A 19295-nucleotide genomic window follows, 5' to 3' on the forward strand; every position below is an offset into this window, starting at 1 on the left:
GAGCAGATCAACATAAAATATATATATATAGAAATGTACAAGCTTATTCAGCGCAGCCTGAGGTCAGTCTTGTTTTGTGTACTCTGGAAAAATGTAAATCTGCAAATTCATTTTTCATACAGCAACAGGACTGTTTGAGATGGATGTTCTTGTACTAATTGTTGATGGCCAGGCACTGCAAGGAAGAGGGTTTTTTCCGCTCCTAAAAAAAAAAAGCAGTGTGTTTTTGCTCACCCCCTTCTGTTTGCTCTCAGTAGGAAGTCGGTCTATACTGGCCTTTATGCAGCAGGTGTGTGTGTTGGGCCAGTGTGTTTCTATACTGCAGAGGATAATGGTCTTCTATTGAATTCATCCTCCTTTCTTTTCCACATTTGAGGAAAATAAGATTAAATAGGTGGCACTGGATGTCAAAAGGAAACATAAGGGCCCTCCTCCTGTTGTGAGTCTCACATTGGGAGTCTGTCACAAATCCCTCCATCCAATCTGCCTCCCCGCTTTTAACAGTGTTTTTTAGCTCACAGGGCTTTTCCATTCAGCCTTCCTTTTCATTTTCAGCCAGCAGCGTGTTCCTCCCAGAGGTTTTGGATTTAGTTTTCCCTCTGCAGAAACAGTCGAATAGCAGAGTTACTAGGCTTCTGTTAATAACCAGACAGCAGGTTATAATACCACTGCAAAACTCACAGCATCCCTATAAAAGAAAGGAATGCAAATGTGGCCATTTGAGTTTTGAGGCTTTTTATTAGCACAGAACTTAGTTTGTTAATGCTTGTGCTGTTTTGAAGAATGTGTGCTTGAAGAATTTTTGCTCAAAACTGTTCAAGTAAAGTTGATTTATACTAATATTCCACAATTTATACGTATTAAAAATGTTCTTTTTCTCTTGGACAGACTATAAATCATTGTTTATATGTTGCTTGATTAATAATGCTGTTGCAGTTACTCTTAATTAACAATATTAATTTAAAAGTAATCACCTTAACAATGGAGGTGTGGCTGTGCATAGATAAATGTCTAAACAGCAAATATCCAAGTATCAGATGGGTTGAAATACTTCAAGTTTGATGATAATATAGTTGCTTCTTAGAGACATCGGGGCTGCTGCTTTGTGACGAAGTGTATTAATAGTCAGCCTGCATTTGTTTGTTTGGTCCGCTTTCAGAAGTCTGACAGATGTAGCTATTAACGATAAGTATCAATAATGTGTCAAGTTGTCTGATAAGAAAACTAAATGTAAAAAATGGTCGATTATAATAGTTCATAATAAAATAAGATATTTTTAGCAGAGAAATGTCAACCACACACACACAAAGAACAATAAGAGACACAAAGATAAGAGTGATCATACAAAACTCATGGTTTTTTTATTTAGTACTCTCCTGAGTAATATATTTTACATAAAATAAGTGTAAATGTGGTTCAAAAGACTAAATAGGTGAAATGATTGAAATAACCCCCAGCATTAGTTTGCACACCCTTGTTTTTTAATAATGTTTGTGGTTACCTGACTTTATAAAGTTTATTAATAGAGTTTATTAATGCTTGTGCTGTTTTGGAGAATGTGTGCTTGAAGAATGGCTTTCTTTTTGCTCAACGTTGCTCAAAACTGTTCAAGTGAAGTTGATTTATACTAATATTCCCCATTTTACATTTTGTGCTTATTAAATTTTTCTTTTTCTGTTGGACAGACTTTAAATCATTGTTTATATGTTGCTTGATTAATAATGCTGTTGCAGTTACTCTGCTTAATTAAGAATATTAATTTCAAAGTAATCAGCTAAATGAAGGAGGTGTGGCTGTGCACAGACGAATGTCTAAACAACAAATATCCAAGTATCAGATGGGTTGAAGTGGGGCTGGGTGATATGGCAAAAATGCAATCTCTACAATTATTTTACATATTGAAGGATATATACTTCGATATAAGTTGTTAATGCTTTCAGATTTTAAAAGAGTACCACAATAGTGACAAAAACCACAAACAATAGAGGGTCCATTAAATGGCCAAAATGGATACATTTTGGTGGTCAAAAATTCGCTGCATCTCTAATATTAACACACTTCTAGATTCCCATTCTTGCACATTTCTGCTATGTGATTGGCTCTTAGATCAATATAGAGTAAAAAAGTCCAGAGCTTATCATTGTTATTGACATAAAGGTTATCGCGATTCGATATGGTTTCGTTTATCGTCCCAGTCCTAGAATAAAGTACTTCACTTTAAATTTGATGATGATATAGTTGCTTCTCAGAGACATTGTGGATGCTTCTATGTCACTGGAAGTATATGAATAGTCAGCCTACATTTGTTTGTTTGCTACGGTTTCAGTTGGATTAGGATATTGTGATGCTTTCAGATTCATTTTATTTTGACTATTATTTGATTATTGATTTAAATACTGCAAAATGTTTCTACTGAAGTGGCATATAGACACTAGCATAACAATGTGTACAATTGTCACTCATACCCCTATCTCATCTATAAAGATGTGAAATGTTATGCACACCAGGAAAAATACATTACCATTTGTTCATTTAAATGTTAGTGTCATCATACAGAAAACTGCTCTTTAGTGCACAAGGATCAGGGTATCCACAGGTTCTTAAATAGTCTTAATGTCTTAAGTTTCAATAACAAAATATTTGACCTGGACAGACTGTTGTATAGGGCTGCACAATTAATCGAAAAAAGATCACGATCTTGATTTGACCCTACACGCAATCTTAATTTAGCTTTTTCTACGATTGAGCCAATTATATTTTCAAGGTCAGGAGAGAAGCAAGGCAGTCGCACAAATCTTCACAGCAACACTGACATCTTCAAATGGTGTTAAAAGTGTCACATACTGTATTCATAAGGTATAATTCACCCAAAAATGTCATTTTGTCTTCATGTAATGATGTATTCACGGTCGCAAAATCACACGTGAGCTGACTGCCAGCTGTTTGTTTACTTCTAAGGACCAGTGTTGCCAGATGTAGCTGACTGTTTCCAGCCTAAAACCCCGCTGAAAACTAAAAAGCACCGCCCAACAATCTGTAGTCTCGTTGAGAGATCACAACTGTTGTAAGCGTTTGGATGTGGAGAACAGGGGCTATGGCACCTCTTTGAGGGTTCATAACAGATTTATAAGTGAAGACTGAGTCTGGCAGGCACACCATTACAAAACCGGCCAATTTTACACTACCTGCCTATGTCATTTTTTACCCACAAAAATATATTAAAAACTCTGGGAAACCGCCCAATTCGGCAACATTGCTGAGAACGCGCCTTGCCCGTCTATGACGCCTACTTTTAGTGAACAGAAGCTGCATAGGCTGTGGATAACAGGTAATGAAGTTGAAAATAACGTTCAGTTTAAGGGCCGTGCCGGAGGTTTGATTTGCATGTATGGGTTTTTTTCTCACAGTGACAGCAGCCATAAGCCGCACTCGGAAGTGATGGTGAAACCTATACGCATATCATTTAAATGATCTTATTGCATTTTACAGTTATGGTTACGACAAACATTTGATATGTTTTTTTCTTTCATATCGAACACAAAGAGTTGTGCATGAAAATAAATGTTAACTGTGTCAGTATAATGTTAAATATAATGCAAGGAGTCTGATAATGACAAAATTCTTATTTTACCAGTCAAAACAAACGGTCTAATAATGTTGTCTATAACAGATGACAAGCACATGACTTAAACATAATAAATCAACTTTATAATTATGAATAGTTATATTCTGATGTTATCATTCTACTGTGAATTAACAAACAGTCAAGTCCACCATAATGACTTTACAAAATTAAGCATTTTAAGCAACAGTAGACCTACACATAGGCATAATATTATTAGTGTTGTTTTACCATATGTTTGAAAATGAACAATAATAATAGGCTAATCATATTAACGTTTATTTTACATTTACAGAATAGTGAACTAGATTTTAAGCAAAAAAAAAAAAAAATTGTGATGCACATTTTTAGCCAGAATCGTCCATCCCTACTGTTTTATATTTAGTTTATTAATGTTTTTAAAGCCTGTCAAAGAAAAGGGTGTATGATTTGGTTGTTTTGACACATCATTTAAGTATTAATAAATTCAAATTTATTTAATTGGGCAAGTAAAAAATCTTTACGGTTTACCCCTTTATAATTCTAAAATATCATTCATAATGGTCTTAAAATGTCTTAAATTTGACCTGCAGAAACCCTGAAGGATGCTTTATTAGTAGACTGGAGTAGACAAGATAAATACATTTTACTTTATTAATTACAGACTACATACTACAAATATTATGCAATCACCGCATTTGACTTTTTTATACTTCGATAGTCCATTATAGGTTTTGAGAGTTCATATAAAATCTGCCATTATATAAAAAAATACTAATTGATTTTACAAATATTAAAGAAATATAGAAATAAACAGCTAATGTAAATATATTTTAATCCATGCATGGCTTAAAGACATTAACATATCTTACATATTTTATAAAAAGATATTCCTGGCAGATTAATCCTTAGCATCCCTATTTTGAATATTGGCATGACTGTATTAAGGCTATTAATCGAAATTGAATCATAGTCGCAATTTGAAACGTTGTGATTAGCTTATTGCAAAGTGATATGAATGTGATATAAATACATATACATATATTTAGACTTCTCTGTTCTCTTTCTGTTACACGCTTTCTAACCAATCGAGTGAGCACACTTTTGTTCTTCCTAATCATCATTGTCCAAACTAGCCACGGGTAACGCCCACCATTAAAAACAAACAGAGCATTGTAAGTAATCACGGTGTCTCCCAAGTCGGAGTTTTCATATAAACTAGGATGTTATTTGTTGATGACTGAGTCTAGACAACAGGCACTATGGTTTGGAATAAATTTGGCGCAGAATACATTAAAACTCATCTGCTCTTGAACAGACTGACCGAGTACACAAGTTTCTCTCCCGCTGACTGACTGAGAGCTTCGTGCTTCCCTCAGACATGCACACAGAGAAAACGTAAGAGACTCTCACATGCACTAAGAACCAGCGCACTACATGTAAATCATATTTATTTTGCTGTTGGTTTATTTTGTGTTGGGCAGGAATAGCAGCAAGTCCAAGGTCAGCACTCATGTATAAACATCTGAATTTTGACGATTCAGTTGAACACAGACGATGTGATTATTCAGAAGCTCCACAGATTAAATTGTAGCAATAATGTGTTAAGCTTTTCAAAGTTTTCTGATTCGAAAACTAAATGTAGAAAATAGTTGATTGGTAATTGTTATGGTTATAGTTTATAACATAAGAATCTGTATATGTTGAGCAGAGAAACAGGCACAAATGATATAAAATAATGTCAACAACACACACACACACACACACACACACACACACACACACACACACACACACACACACACACACACACACACACACACACACACACACACAAAGGACAATAAGAGACACACAAAAATAAGAGAGATCACACAAAATGCATGTTTTTTTTTTATATTAGGACTGTCCTGAGCAAGATCATTTACGTTACATGCTTTTAATGTAGTTCCAAAGACAAAATGTTGATGAAATTATTAAAATAACCCTCTGCAAAAGTTTGCATACCCTTGTTTTTAAATACTGTTTGTGGTTACCTGATGATCTATGAGCTTTGTAATGCTTGTTCATGAGTTTGTTTTGAAGCGTTAATCTACTGTTGTTGTTGACCAAACAACCTTCGTGTCCTGCAGATTCTTCAGTTTTTCATCATCTTCTGCAGATTTGGACCCTTTCCAACTGTATGTGACTGTTCAATTAATATGTTACTGTATGATTGTGAGATCCATCTTATCCATTCTGTCTGAGGATTATTGAGGACGTCAAACTATTTAAAAAATAGTCCAGATGCTAACCGATGCTCCAGAAAGAAACAATTCATTAAGAGGCAAGGGGGTGAAAACTTAAAAACAGGATGATGTCCAAATTTGTCTTATTTTGCTAAAAATATCACTGTTTTCCATTTCATTACCATCCATTTTAAATAAAGGAAATACCTGCATGTTTACTAGAAGTAAAATTAAGTGCAATTTACCTTGATTTACATGTTCTAAAGGTTTTCACCCCTCAGCTCTCAATCCTTTGTTTCATTAATATTATTATTGTTATTAATATTATTACTGTAATTTATATATATTTATATATATATATATATATATATATATATATATATATATATATATATATATATATATATATATATATATAAATTGAGAATTCCATTTGCCTTGCGATTTGCTGGTTGTTGTATTTCCTTGTGCTGTGGCAACAATTCTGCGACAGTTCTTACAAATTTCCTGTTTTTTTTTTGGTGACTGTGACTTTGAAACCCAAATATTCCCACATTACCAATGTGCTTTTTTCTTTGATATGAATTTATCTATTAATGCTTCTGAAGTGGCAGATGCAGTCATCCCACTTGTTGATGGTTTTCTGTTTATTTGTTTTTATTGTGGGCATTCTGCATAGTTTGGTTGCGCAAATTCGTTTGGGCAGGACGAAAGTGTGCTCATTCAATTGGCTAGTAAAGGCTTGTACACACCAGGATGTACAAGCTTTTCGTTTGCGTTTATCATCATCGTTTTTCCGCAATGTTTTTCCGGATTCAAACCCAATCGATTTTCTCTGGCGTCGAGCAGAAGAGTATGCAAAATCACTCCTTGATGTTAGATGGTGCTACACAACTTTAAGCTTCTGACACCAACGTGTAACACAGAATACAGAAGAGTAAATAAAGTTAACACGCTTGTTGTTAAAGTTACTGGCACGAACACGCATGGATGGTTCAAGTAGCAGCTCCAGCTCTAGCGATGAAGAATTGATTATTGTTCAATAGTGCAATAAGCAGCTCCACGTTTATATCGCCTCTGGGCATCATCTTCAATGTGCAATTGCGCAAACAAACTGCAGAATTCCCACAATATATATTTAATTTTAGAATTATTATTTGACTCAGAATTAAACCATTTTAGGAACTGTATTTACTAGCTTATTGTATTTTATTTATAAGTACTGTAGTATTTATATATGAAAAAATATTTACACATTTATTCATGCATTGTATCATTTGTCCTGTTTATTATTTTTATTTTTATCACTATTATTATTATTATTTTAAATATATAAACTGCAATTACATATATATTTTTTTAAATCACACAGCCCTAGTCTGTTTCAGAAAACTCATCTTGAAAATCAAATCAATAATTTTTCACAAGATTTCCCACAACGTCAGGTCCATGCTGGAAAAATAAAAATCAATGGACATGCAGTGGAAACACTTTCTTTTCGTTTATTTCTTGAACTTCTGTTCATTTAGCTTTTTCCTCCAGCGTATTTTGAGTTTTCGTCAGTGCAGTGTGTCTGTGCTGGAGTAACTTCAAAAGTACACCGCCATGCACAAGAGCAGCTTAGAGGGAACAGTGATTGATGCCAACTTCATTACCTTGAAAAAGCTTCATTCAGTATGTGTACATGCACACCGCATTTCTTTTAAACAAAGTAATTTGGCCTGCATGTTTTTTCCTCAATACCCAGCCCTTCAACTTGAAATGAGCTTGCTACATCTAGTCTGGATGACATGTCATGATGCAATTTATACATTATTGAGAAAGTGTCACGATGTATCAAAATCCTGATTGTAGCAGAGCCTGCTGGCAGCCTGCTGATTAGTTTGCCTACAGAGGCTCAGTATGGAGGTCAACAAGCATAAGAGCAGGAGTCTGCCACAGCCATTTTTATGCTGTTCTCATGCCAAGTCATTTTTCTTGTGTGTTAGTTCGGGCCCTCTGGCTTTTTAAAACACCTCTGAGGAATTGAGTGGGAGCTCCACCTCTTCAGTCAGCTTTTTTTTCCTTCTACTGCTTCCATATGATTTCTCTCTCTGCTTCTTTCAGTTGAGTGCTTTGAGTTCAAGTCCAGGAGGGAAGCACTGCTGTGATTCTGCCTCGCGTGTCTTGATGTAGTTAGTCAGGTTTTGTGTTTTTTAACCTGATGACCTCATCGTGACCCTGCTGTGTCCATGGCGACTGCTCCAGCTGTAAGAGGTTGTGGCAGCACAGGGCTTTGTGGCTGCATTCCAGTGTTGACATGTCTGCACGCGTAAAGACAACATTACAAGAGTCCTGCCCTTGCTCAACGTTATGTACTTGGAGACCATTTTTATTCAGCCTGTGTTCTTAAACGGGCTGAAGATTAAAGATTGGTGTGCTTGTTTTTTGTCTGTTAGAATTTGCACTTTTACTTTATAGAAAGAAAATAGTTCTTGTTTTTTTGTTCTATTTATAAATCAGCAGTATTTTTTAAATTATATATATATTACAATAATGAACATATTATAAATTTATTCTATTGTTTCTATTGTTTATTATTCTATTTTCTCTCTCTCTCTCTCTCTCTCTCTCTCTCTCTCTCTCTCTCTCTCTCTCTCTCTCTCTCTCTCTCTCTCTCTCTCTCTCTCTCTCTCTCTCTCTCTCTCTCTCTCTCTCTCTCTATATATATATATATATATATATATATATATATATATATATATAAATATATAATTATTATTATTATTATTATTGTACCCAGAAACAACCCTAACTATTTTAGGAATTGTCAATTTCTAAGAGCAAAAAATAATAACTTGATCATTTGGAAAAGTGGCAGAAGGTGGATTTTTCAGATGAATTATCTGTTGAACTGCATCCCAATCATCATAAATACTACAGAAGACTCATTGGAACCCGTGTGGATACATGATTCTCACAGGAATCAGTCAATTTTGGTGAAGGAAAAGTCATGATTTGGGGTCATATTCAGTATAGGGGTGTGCAAGAGATCTGTAGGGTGGATGACAACAGCCTGAGGTATCAAGAAATTTGTGCTGCCCATTACATTACAAACCACTGGAAAAGGCAAATTCTTCAGCAAAATAGCGCTTCTTCTCATACTTCAGCCTCCTCGTCAAATTTCCAGAAAGCAAAGGAGTCAAGAAGCTCCAGGATTGGCCAACCCAGTCACTTGACATGAACATTAATGAGCCTGAAGGAGGCCCTGAAGATGAATCCAAAGAATCTTGATGAACTCTGGGAGTCCTGCAACGCTTTCTTTGCCATTCCAGATGACTTTATTAATAAGTTATTTGAGTCATTGCAGAGATGTATGGATGCAGTCCTCTAAGCTCATAAGAGTCATACACAATATTCATTCTTTTTCCACTGCACCATGACTTTATATTCTATACTGTACATTATTTCTGTTAAGTGACAAGACTTTTGTCTAAGCAAAGTCCGACCTTACTGTCCTAATTAAATAATAAAAATTCAAAGCATGATCATATTTTATTTTGGTAAATAAGATTAATCTAGAGGCCTTTCGTAAGCCACTTTTGATACCAAATGATCAACTAGAATTCAAGTTATTATTTGTTGTTTCTTAAACTTGGAGAGGTGACAAGTTTTCTGTCAGGTAGTGTATATGAATAAATATTTACACATTTGTTTATGGATTATATCTTGTTTGACTCCAAGTAAATTTTATTTTTAGTTTTTTATTTTATTTACTATGCTTATTTATTAGGGATGTAACGGTATTGTAAATACCGTCATACCGCAATATTAATTTTTTTCGATATTACCGAAGTCGCATGACTCGGTAAAACTATAGGTCTTCTGAGAAAATTTGCTTAGGCGAATGAAGCGAACGGGAGGTAGCGAAAACTACAATTCCCATCAGCCCATGCTTGACCATCATCCCTTGCGGTCTGTTGTCGCTACAGATCCAGTAATGCGGAAATGGAGTGTGCTGCTAGAAGCGGGGATGAAAAGAGCTGGAAAACTCTAAGGCCCCGTTTACACTAATGCGTTTTAGTTTGAAAACGCATAAGTTTTGCTACGGTTACGCCAACCGTCCACACTACGCCGGAGTTCTCGAGCGCCGAAAACGGAGCGTTTCGAAATGTGTGGATAATGTCTCAGTGTGGATAATGGAAAACGGAGACATCTGAAAACGGAGGCGGGGCTGCAGACGTTCGCCTCTCTGATTGGGGCTTTTCCTGAATATTAAGTAGCCTAACACGCACAGTTCAGTCCTGCATCCTCTCCTTGTAAGTTCAGACTTCGCAAGTTTGATCAAGGCTGCAGTCTCTTCTTCTCAGTTTGATATGGAAAAGCAGACTATACCGAGGACACGGGTAAATCTTCAAAGGGAACAGTGTACTCTATAACTTCATTCACATCACCCTGGCTTCGTTGTTTCACTTTATCAACAATAAAATGTAAACATGATTTAAGGAACTTCCTATTTTCATTTTAATATTAGCAACTTAGACAGCAGACATGTTGAGGCATCGTGCTGCATAAGATGAGCGTCATCTTCACTGTGTGGATATTTATAACAAAACGGAGCCGATAACAACTGCCTCCTTTCAATTTCAGTGAAAATACGAAACACAGCCTCTCTTTTGCTGAGTATCAGTTTTAATAATCGATAATGGCCATTTTAAAAGTATAACATACAATAAGTTTATACATTATAGGAAATAAAGGCAAGCGATCAGTCAATATATACAGAATGTACGTGGTTACATTAATCATTAACTTATCTTTGCGCTCAGACAAAACACGTTACCTGAGAACAAGTAATAGATTCCAATGACCAAAGTCATCGAATATGTCGTTAGATAAAGACAACAAGATAAATGAAATATCCCGTTTAATAAATATAGTGAGATTAGATCCAGCGGGAGATGCTTGATGAGAAGTCCGACTAGCAGAGCTCTCATCTGTGTAGATGGGCTGAGTGTGATTAAATGTTGAATGTGATGAGTTTTCAACAATACTAAATTGAAACTTTATTGTTTTTACATGGTTAAATAATTTTTTGTTATTAAAATTGAAGTTCCTGTTTCAAAGCTTACAGATAGATGGCTAATTTGTATGTCATTGACACTTTTGGCACTTTTTTGGAGTATTTTCATAAGTTTTGTTTTTTCCTGTAAATGATTCAATAAATACCGTACCGTGACATTCATACCGAGGTATTACTGTACCGTGAAATTCTGATACCGTTACATCCCTATGATTTATAATTCTTTATATTGCAGTAATGATTTTTAAATATGATCATAGCTTGTTCAATCAGTTTATTAACAAAATATTTCTTTTTTTATTTGACTCAAGCACATAAAGTTACAGTGGGACCTAAGGGCACAATTAAAATCCTGCTTGAAAAACACCATATGTCATTAAATAAATTAAATATTATAAACTTTATTTAACACCTCTTGGGGTTCAGAAATAAATGCACACTGTAAAAAAAAAGTCTGTTAATTAACAGTTATTGTATTTTGTGATTCACAAGCATTTATTTACGGTTGTTAATTGCATTATGGGACCTTGATCTCAGCTCTGTCGACTTGTTGAAATTTCAACTCTACAGTTTAACAAAGTAACCTTTATTGACATTTTAGTAGTTTGAAATAATATAATGTATAAGTATTAATATAGAGAGAAATAAGTGAAAAATAACAGAACATGCACTGGCAGTCTATTACAAAGTTTTTGTATCGTAATATACAACACCAACCCAGACACTATATAACCTTAAACTAGTAAAAATGTTAAAAGTGTTACTTTTCAAGGTTAAACATTTTTGGAAGAAAGATCAAGGTTCCATAATGCAATTGAAAAGCATAAATAAATGGGGAGAACTACAAACACGAATCACAAAATATGGAAAATTGATTTACTGATATTTTTACAATACAGATCGCCTTTAACAGTCTTGAATTTTGAGTAAAGAGCACATCTGACAAATGTCCACCTGTCAGTTAGGTTTGAATATCTCCCAGAGTTCATAGTCTGCCTCTGGTTTTCTCAACTGGCCAAACATTCATCTCAACAGAATACAAATCTGAGGATTTTAACCTCAAGACCCTGACCTTTTCATAACCATGACAACAGCTTTGTCACCATGACCACAGTTCTGCACATTCTTCATCACACTTTGCCGGAGTCGCTGTCCTTGATGGACAGAGGTGTAGCTATCACAAACACACAGCAGATTACGCAGAGGCACTGTGTTTGATAGGCTCTATGCTATCTTGCTCAAGTGACGGCGATGGATTGTTTCACAAGACTGGACTTGCCCTCATAGAGTGAAGGTTTTCTTTTATTGCTGTTTTTTCCCTCTCTCTGTCCCTCTGTCTCTCCATAGCTCCCTTCCGCTTTATCCTTCATTCACATTATTGTATTGTCCTCCATTTCCAGCTATCCGTCCACCATTGTTCTCATTTTCTTTTCTCGTCGGTGGTGTTCTGACCTCAACCAGTCCTTTCTTCCCCCTGAATATCCAGGAGGATCCAGAAACATTGTGAAAAGAACCTGATCCTAAGTCTCCTAATGTCTTGCTAATGGCTATAGAATGAATGAGCCCTGATTCTGGACAATTTGCCAAGAAAAGCTTTGCCTGTGGCTCTTTTTAGGGGCTAAATCTCAGTCTCCCTTATCATTGCCTCGTTTTATTCTTCTTTACCTTTTTTAAGTCTCCTATCCACCAACTGTTCCCAGACCGCTCCTTGCCGCTGTCGTCATGCTGTCACCTTCATCCATCCCACTCCTTGTCACTCTGTTCCTTAATCTTTCTCTTTAGCTCACACTTGCTTTCTCTCATCCGGCTTTTCGCAGCTTTCTGCCACGCTTTCCTGGTCTCTTTGCTGATGTGCTTCAGTCAAGTGCACTTCAGTCCTGAGGAGGGTTCTACATCTTGCCTGCCGTCCGCTGGGCTTTAGTGGGGTTTAACAGTCTGACCTGACTCATGATCAGGCCCTTTAGCTCAGGCAGCAGCAGCACAGAGTAGACGGGCAGATCCTGCACCAAGGCAAGAAAAATCCTGATCATTAATGAATCATGATACCACTCAGTGGGATATATAGGGTTGAAATGAGGTGAAGAATAATAATATGGAGTGGAGGTCTTTTCAGAAAGTTTGAAATGTTTAGAATGTGTTGTAATGTCTTTATCTTCGATGGATAGATAATTCTGTAAAGATGCTCACAATTCATTTCAATCTTTTTTTTGTTTCTTTCAGTGTTATTTTAAGCAAAAATGTTCATTGTCTACAGCTTGCCACAAACCAAAACATGACAGGTTTTCTGCACTAGTGATGTGACTGAAAACTTAATTTGCGTCCTCTCATCCCCTTATATAATGGTTAAACAGTGCATAATGGTTGACAAAATAAGACTAGACTAAAATGTAGCAAAATTTAAAACTAACCAATGTTACTTTTTTAAATTAAGGATGTTCAAATAGTACAAACAACAAAGACAATCGGACAAACAAACCACAAGAGCTGCTAATTAAATAAAATTTACCAATGTATCTGTTTAACAAAACAATACCAATAAAATCAAACAAACGTAGCCAGAACTCTCTTAAAACAGACATTTTAGAGTTTGTGTAGACAGGATTGGAGAGGCTCCCAAAGTCTGCTGAATTTTTCCTGTGTGTGGTTGAGGTCATAAGTTAATTTATAAAGGAATAAAGACTGACAACTGAGAAACCCACATGGAAATAGTTTGAATTTGAGAAGTAGACCATTTCAGTTATGTACATTTCTTAGCCAGATATGTAAGAGTTGGAAACAGAGGTTGAAGGTCTGAGTCAAAAGAGTCTTCAGGAATGTCATTCAACAAAACAGTGAGGGGGAGAAAATATATCTCCTGGATTGCAGAATGTACCACTTTCCAAAATGGTTAAATGTGAACACAAGACTAAAATCCATGAAAAATGTGCCCTTGATGTTACTTTTTTTTATCCACTGCATTGCACTTTAATTTCATTAGATATGCAAATCAGTTTTCATTTAATCAAGTTATTTTTACAGTGAACCTGTGGAATTTCCAATAGTGTCTGGATGCAGCCTTTATGATGCAAGCTGAGATTGCATCACTCAGCGATGCAATGTTAGACGATGCACTTGATGGATTGAGTGATGTCACTGTGACGGGTAGGGCTAGGGGTAGGGTTAGGGGTAGGATATTAAAAAGCATTTGATGCAGCTTAGATTGCACTGCACCAGGTTTGCATCCAGACCCCTCTCGAAATTTTAGTTTGGCATTACATTTTTATTGACAATTAACACTGGTTTTCTTTTAGTGACCTGATATTTTGCCCATTGTGTTAATAATGATTTTTAAAAAGGCTATTGGCAACATTTCAGCCTATCATACTGCTGCTGTCATCTGAGACTCCTACAACTCTTGCACGCACGCACGCACACACGCACGCATATATATATATATATATATATATATATATATATATATATATATATATATATATATATATATATATATATATATATATATATATTTAGGGCTGGGCAATTAATCGAAATCGACATTCAGGATGCACAATTTATTTAATTTTTTAGGTCAATTTTTGCCATTACTTTCTCTACTGTATGTGGGATCACGTGACCTTGCTCTGTTTAGGCTGATTTATACTTTTGCATAGAGTGCACGCGTATGGTCCAAAGCCTTCGTGCGGTTGCATACCAGCGCACCTCTCAAAAAATGTAACTACACATTAGAGTAACATTAATTCATGTTATGATACTATACCAACTGAAGTATCGTGATACCAAGTAGTATTGCGATACTGCAATTCATAACTCAAATCTATGAAGTAAAGACAATTGTCAGAAATACTGACCAACAAAAAATACATTGAAACAAAAGATACAAATTATACCGAACCAAATTAGTTACAAAAAGCGTTTTTCCAACACAAGTAGGCTATATGAAGTCGTCAAAAATTGTTTCAATGTTTCCTGTTGCTCTTGTGAGTTTTTCTATCTGTTTTTTTTTTCTTTTAGTCCTATCAAGTATTCTAAATTTCACTTTAAATCGTTCTTTTTAAGAGATTGTTGTAGCTACTAAATCTTGTGCTTTTGAACTGAAACATTAGAAAACGTGCAATAGGCTACACTTTTAGAAATAAAAGTACACAAGCTGTCCCTGTGGAAGTACTTTTTCAAAAGGTACAAATTTGTACCTAAAAGGTCCATATTAATACCTCAAGAGTACATATTAGTGCCTAAAAAGTAAAAAACTGTTCCTCTTAAAATTGTAAGTACTGATATATACTTTTAAGATACCAATATGGACCTTTTTAAGTGGACCATTAAAAAAGGTATCACCCCAGTGAAAAACATTGAAAATAGTTATTTCCAAAAAATTATTTGCAAAAGTGCAAGTTATTATTTTCACTTTTGATAAGAAAGTGAAGTTTAATTTTGGCAGTTTGTGTTTTAATTTCAGTTCTTCAACAATGATGTTCAATAAATTATCATAGATCGTAGATAGTGTGTGTTTACTTCAATTATTTTAAAATCAAGTAATGCCCTTCATTCAGAAATCTCTCATGCATATTTACTGTTTAAAACTTGTCAGTGAACTATGAGGGCAAAAAAATAAAGTCATGAAACAAAATAATCGTTCATTAATCGTAATTGAGTTAAAATATTTAATTCATCAAGATTTAGATTTTAGGCCAAATCGCCCAGCCCTAATTTATTTATTTTTCTGTATTTGCTTTATTTTAGTTTGCTATACTTAACTACAGTATCCCTTTTTTCTCCTTCTTCTCCCTTTTCCCTTCTTCACAATCTGACCTCCTCACGCATTAGACCTACACACCGCCTACTTTAAACCAAGATTGCGTTCTGGCATTAAAAGCCTAATAACTCACAGTTCATAGCGTCTAATCAGTTAATTATTCAGTTCAAACCATCTGTAACATGCTCTGATGTCAGCCCATGTGCTGCGGAGCGAAGAGCAGCTCGGCATCTGCAGAGTCAAGAAGCTGAAATGAAAAGGATAGTCCATATGGTCGAGATTCAAAATGGCTCCGCTGGAGGCGTCGTGATGCTGGGGCTTCGTGCCATGCTGTTTCAGTGAGGCAGAGTTTCCAGTGTCCTGCCAAGATGCCAAAGATTCACTGTCTCTGAGGCTGGCCGAGAACCAGCAGTGTAGGGTTTACTGTTGGAGATTATACAAGAGAAGGTGAAGATGTCAACACTCCTGCTGTCAACCATCTTAAAGACTGCTCCCATGTCCTGTCCTCTTTGTCCTTCCTCAACTAACCTTTCTGGCCTGGTCCCAAATGTCACCCATAGACCTGCTCAAGAGTCTTGTATTGTGACTTTGTGTCATATAAGTAATATTGTAAGCCAAAAAAGTGGATGTGTATGAAGAAACTTTTAAATCCTAAATGTGACACCCTTTTGTCTTATGGACTTAATTAAATTTTATTTAATTAAGTCCAGGTCAGGACTGGTTTTGTTTTTTACTGAGGTGGAACTGTTCAGCATTAAACTATTTGGTTCAACTATTTGCTAACACAACTTTATAACAGAGTTACAGACATTGCAATATTTTGTTTCTGAGATATATTTTGTGATATGATTAAAATTTTACAAGATGATATAAATAACTTTATTTGGCGAGTAATTCATTTTTTATTGATACAAAGTGCATCTGCAAAAAATAGAAATAAATTACAAGCATACATAAATACAAAAGAGCAAAGATACTAATGAAATGAGCTGTTCTTTGTGGTTTTGCGGACAGTGTAATTTTGAGGTACAGAAATTAAGTATAGAGTAGTCAACATTTGAGGTGAATTGAAACCTTTCAAGAGTTTACAATTAGCTGATGATTGATAAATAAAGCGTGTTTGGCATGCTGTCCTGGGAGAGAGCCTTGAGCTCCCTCCTGTTTCATCATTTTCATCAGGTAAGTCTCAAGAGCTCCCCAGGATTAGTTCATTTTTATTCGACTGGTAAAACTTTATTTTGATGGTCCATTTGAGCATTAGTAAACTCTGTCTGCCTAATATCTGTTGATTCTGCTGCTAAACAGCTGCTAAGCTGACTATAAGAAACTATTTATTTACGCAGCGGTTGTCCTTCCATTCGTAACCCAATACAAAGAAACACCCCATACATTCTAGCACAAATGGCCCGTTTCCACTGAGTGGTACAGTAAGGTACAGCTCGGTATGGGTTATAACCTTTATCAGGCTTGCGTTTCCACTACCAAAAGAGTACCAATCGTACAACTACAGGGCACAGGGTAGATTCTGCTCTTCTACTTGGCTTTGTGGCTGTTCATCAAGACCATGACAAGTTTGTTTATGTTCGGGTCGGCCACGGCACGTTATTAAATGTATAAATTATAATGGTGTAATGTCACTGCTGTGTATTAAAAAATGGTGCTTCCTTTGTCTCTGTAAACCAATAGCATTCAGCTGTGCATCTTGCTCCACCTTTTGGTACTCTTTTGTTGTGCTAGGTATCGTTTAGAAAGGGTACCCAAAAAGTGGTATGATTCGATTTTCTTTTTGGTTTCTTTTGACAGTGGAAACACCCATAAAGCGTATCAAACCATACCACTCAGTGGAAACAGGCCATAAGGTAAGGAAATCCGGTTAGTTATGGATGTTTTGGATTCATCTGATTGGTAAATCAAGAGATAGCTAAAGTGGGACCAGCCATGGTCAATTATAAGCATGTGATCCTCTCGAAATTAGTTTGGAAATAAACTTCACTTAATTACAAATTATAATAAAACACCCATTCTTCTCTTATTTTGAGACACTTTTTTGGTTTCAGTCCAAATGTTAAGCATATTAAAGGTACAAATGTTATAAAATCTCGTGCTTAAATGGTTTAAATGTCACAGGCCTAAAAATCTCTCACTTTATTATAGTTAAAGTATTCATGTCTTCTAACCTGTTTTCAGGTTAATTATAACCACATCTTGACACTGCAGATTCTGCGATGTTACTTTAGCACATTTGCATATTGTAATATTGATGCTGAAACAATATATTGTGCAGCGCTATCATGTATGCAGTTTCTTTGTCAACTCTCTTTTGCTTTTGAGTTCATATTCATATTCAAGAGTAATGATGGTGGTAATATCATAACTTAAAAGAATGCCTCACAATGCTAACACATTTGATACTCATGTTTATAATTCACAAGATTAACCTTGATTCAAATATGTTTGCTCTGAACTATATATATATATTTTTTTTTTCTTTTTTAAACATTATACTCTTGTTTTCTTAGTGAGCAGTTTTGCTTATTAATGAAAATAAAGAAAATAAGAAATGTTTTAATATAACAGTTAAGCTTTGAGTTGACAAGCCTTTAAATAAGAATAGGAATGCAGCTCAAAGGCGTATAAAGATGAATGTGGCAACCCAAGTTTATGCACCTTTTGTCCTGCAGGGTTTTATTGTATTGATTTCTGGAATGCATGCTTGCTCATACCAACTGGACTATGCAGATGAATGTGAAAGCAGGTGAAAGTAAATATTTGCTTTAAATCTTCAAGTGTGTGTGTCAAGGCATAAAACGCATTTAATGACACGTTTAATTCTTAAAACCCGACTCCTGCTGGCTTACAGATCAACGGCTGAATGATGTGACATTCCATGTTTTGTGCTCGTGTATGTAAATAGAAGTGGCAACCTTGTTTTTCACTTCAAGTGCGCACTTGTTTGTACCTGTAAATGCAGTCAATTTTAACATTTATTTCTTACACTCCTGAGACGAGGCGCAGGTTTTAGGAAGCATTTATGTAACACTGATAGACTTCCTCTTTTTCTCTCTCTGCGCTATAATAAAATCTGAAAGGGAGGAAACTTGGCAGGAGCTCATATTTGAGACTGTTTTTGTCTCCCTGAGGACATTTCCTACTCTCTTTTCACAGCTGGAAAAGACATTGTCACTTATATTGCTGACTGCGTGTTAAAGATAAGGGCTTCAGAACCACCAAATTAAACGGAAGGGTTTATAGAGAGCGACTCTGCTTGAGTCTTATGGACAGCACTTCCGCTGTATAATGCATCTCATCAAGGCTTTTTTTTTTCCCTGAGTGCTTTGGGTGGCGGTAACCTATTGATTAAGAATATGTTTACACAAAGGTTGCGGCTTGACGCTGTCTGGAGAGTAACTGGAATCAAAATCTTTTTCACAGTTCTCATGCAGCAGGACACTTGTGCTTCAGAGGGATTGTATTTGTGGTTTGTGTTGGCCGATTCATATGTTGCTTTGAATAAAGAGCATCTGTTAAATCATCTTGGGCCAGTTCTGCTTTCCTGGTAAAAGCTTAATGAAACAGTTTTGAGTTTTGTCTTGATTTAGATTCTGTAGATTTTTTAATGCTGAGTCTGTATTGATAATCTTCCTGTTTTTG

The 19295-nt window shown here is 35.6% G+C and overlaps 1 protein-coding gene across 20 annotated transcripts in view; it reads left to right on the plus strand.

The window, feature by feature from the left end:
- The window catches only part of ndst2a (N-deacetylase/N-sulfotransferase (heparan glucosaminyl) 2a), a 210063-nt gene that overhangs the window by 38328 nt on the left and 152440 nt on the right, over window positions 1-19295 (plus strand). For 3 of the 20 annotated variants that reach the window (XR_015505928.1, XM_087279271.1, XM_087279266.1), the window contains exon 3: window positions 17448-17503. The exons of the other annotated variants lie outside the window; for them this stretch is intronic. The gene's annotated coding sequence lies outside the window, so the exon portion shown is untranslated. The remainder of the gene's footprint in view (window positions 1-17447; window positions 17504-19295) is intronic. 20 annotated transcript variants of the gene reach the window in all.

This window comes from Danio rerio, chromosome 13, assembly GCF_052040795.2.
Source record: "Danio rerio strain M-AB ecotype USA chromosome 13, GRCz13ab, whole genome shotgun sequence".
Classification (NCBI taxonomy): Eukaryota; Metazoa; Chordata; class Actinopteri; order Cypriniformes; family Danionidae; genus Danio; species Danio rerio.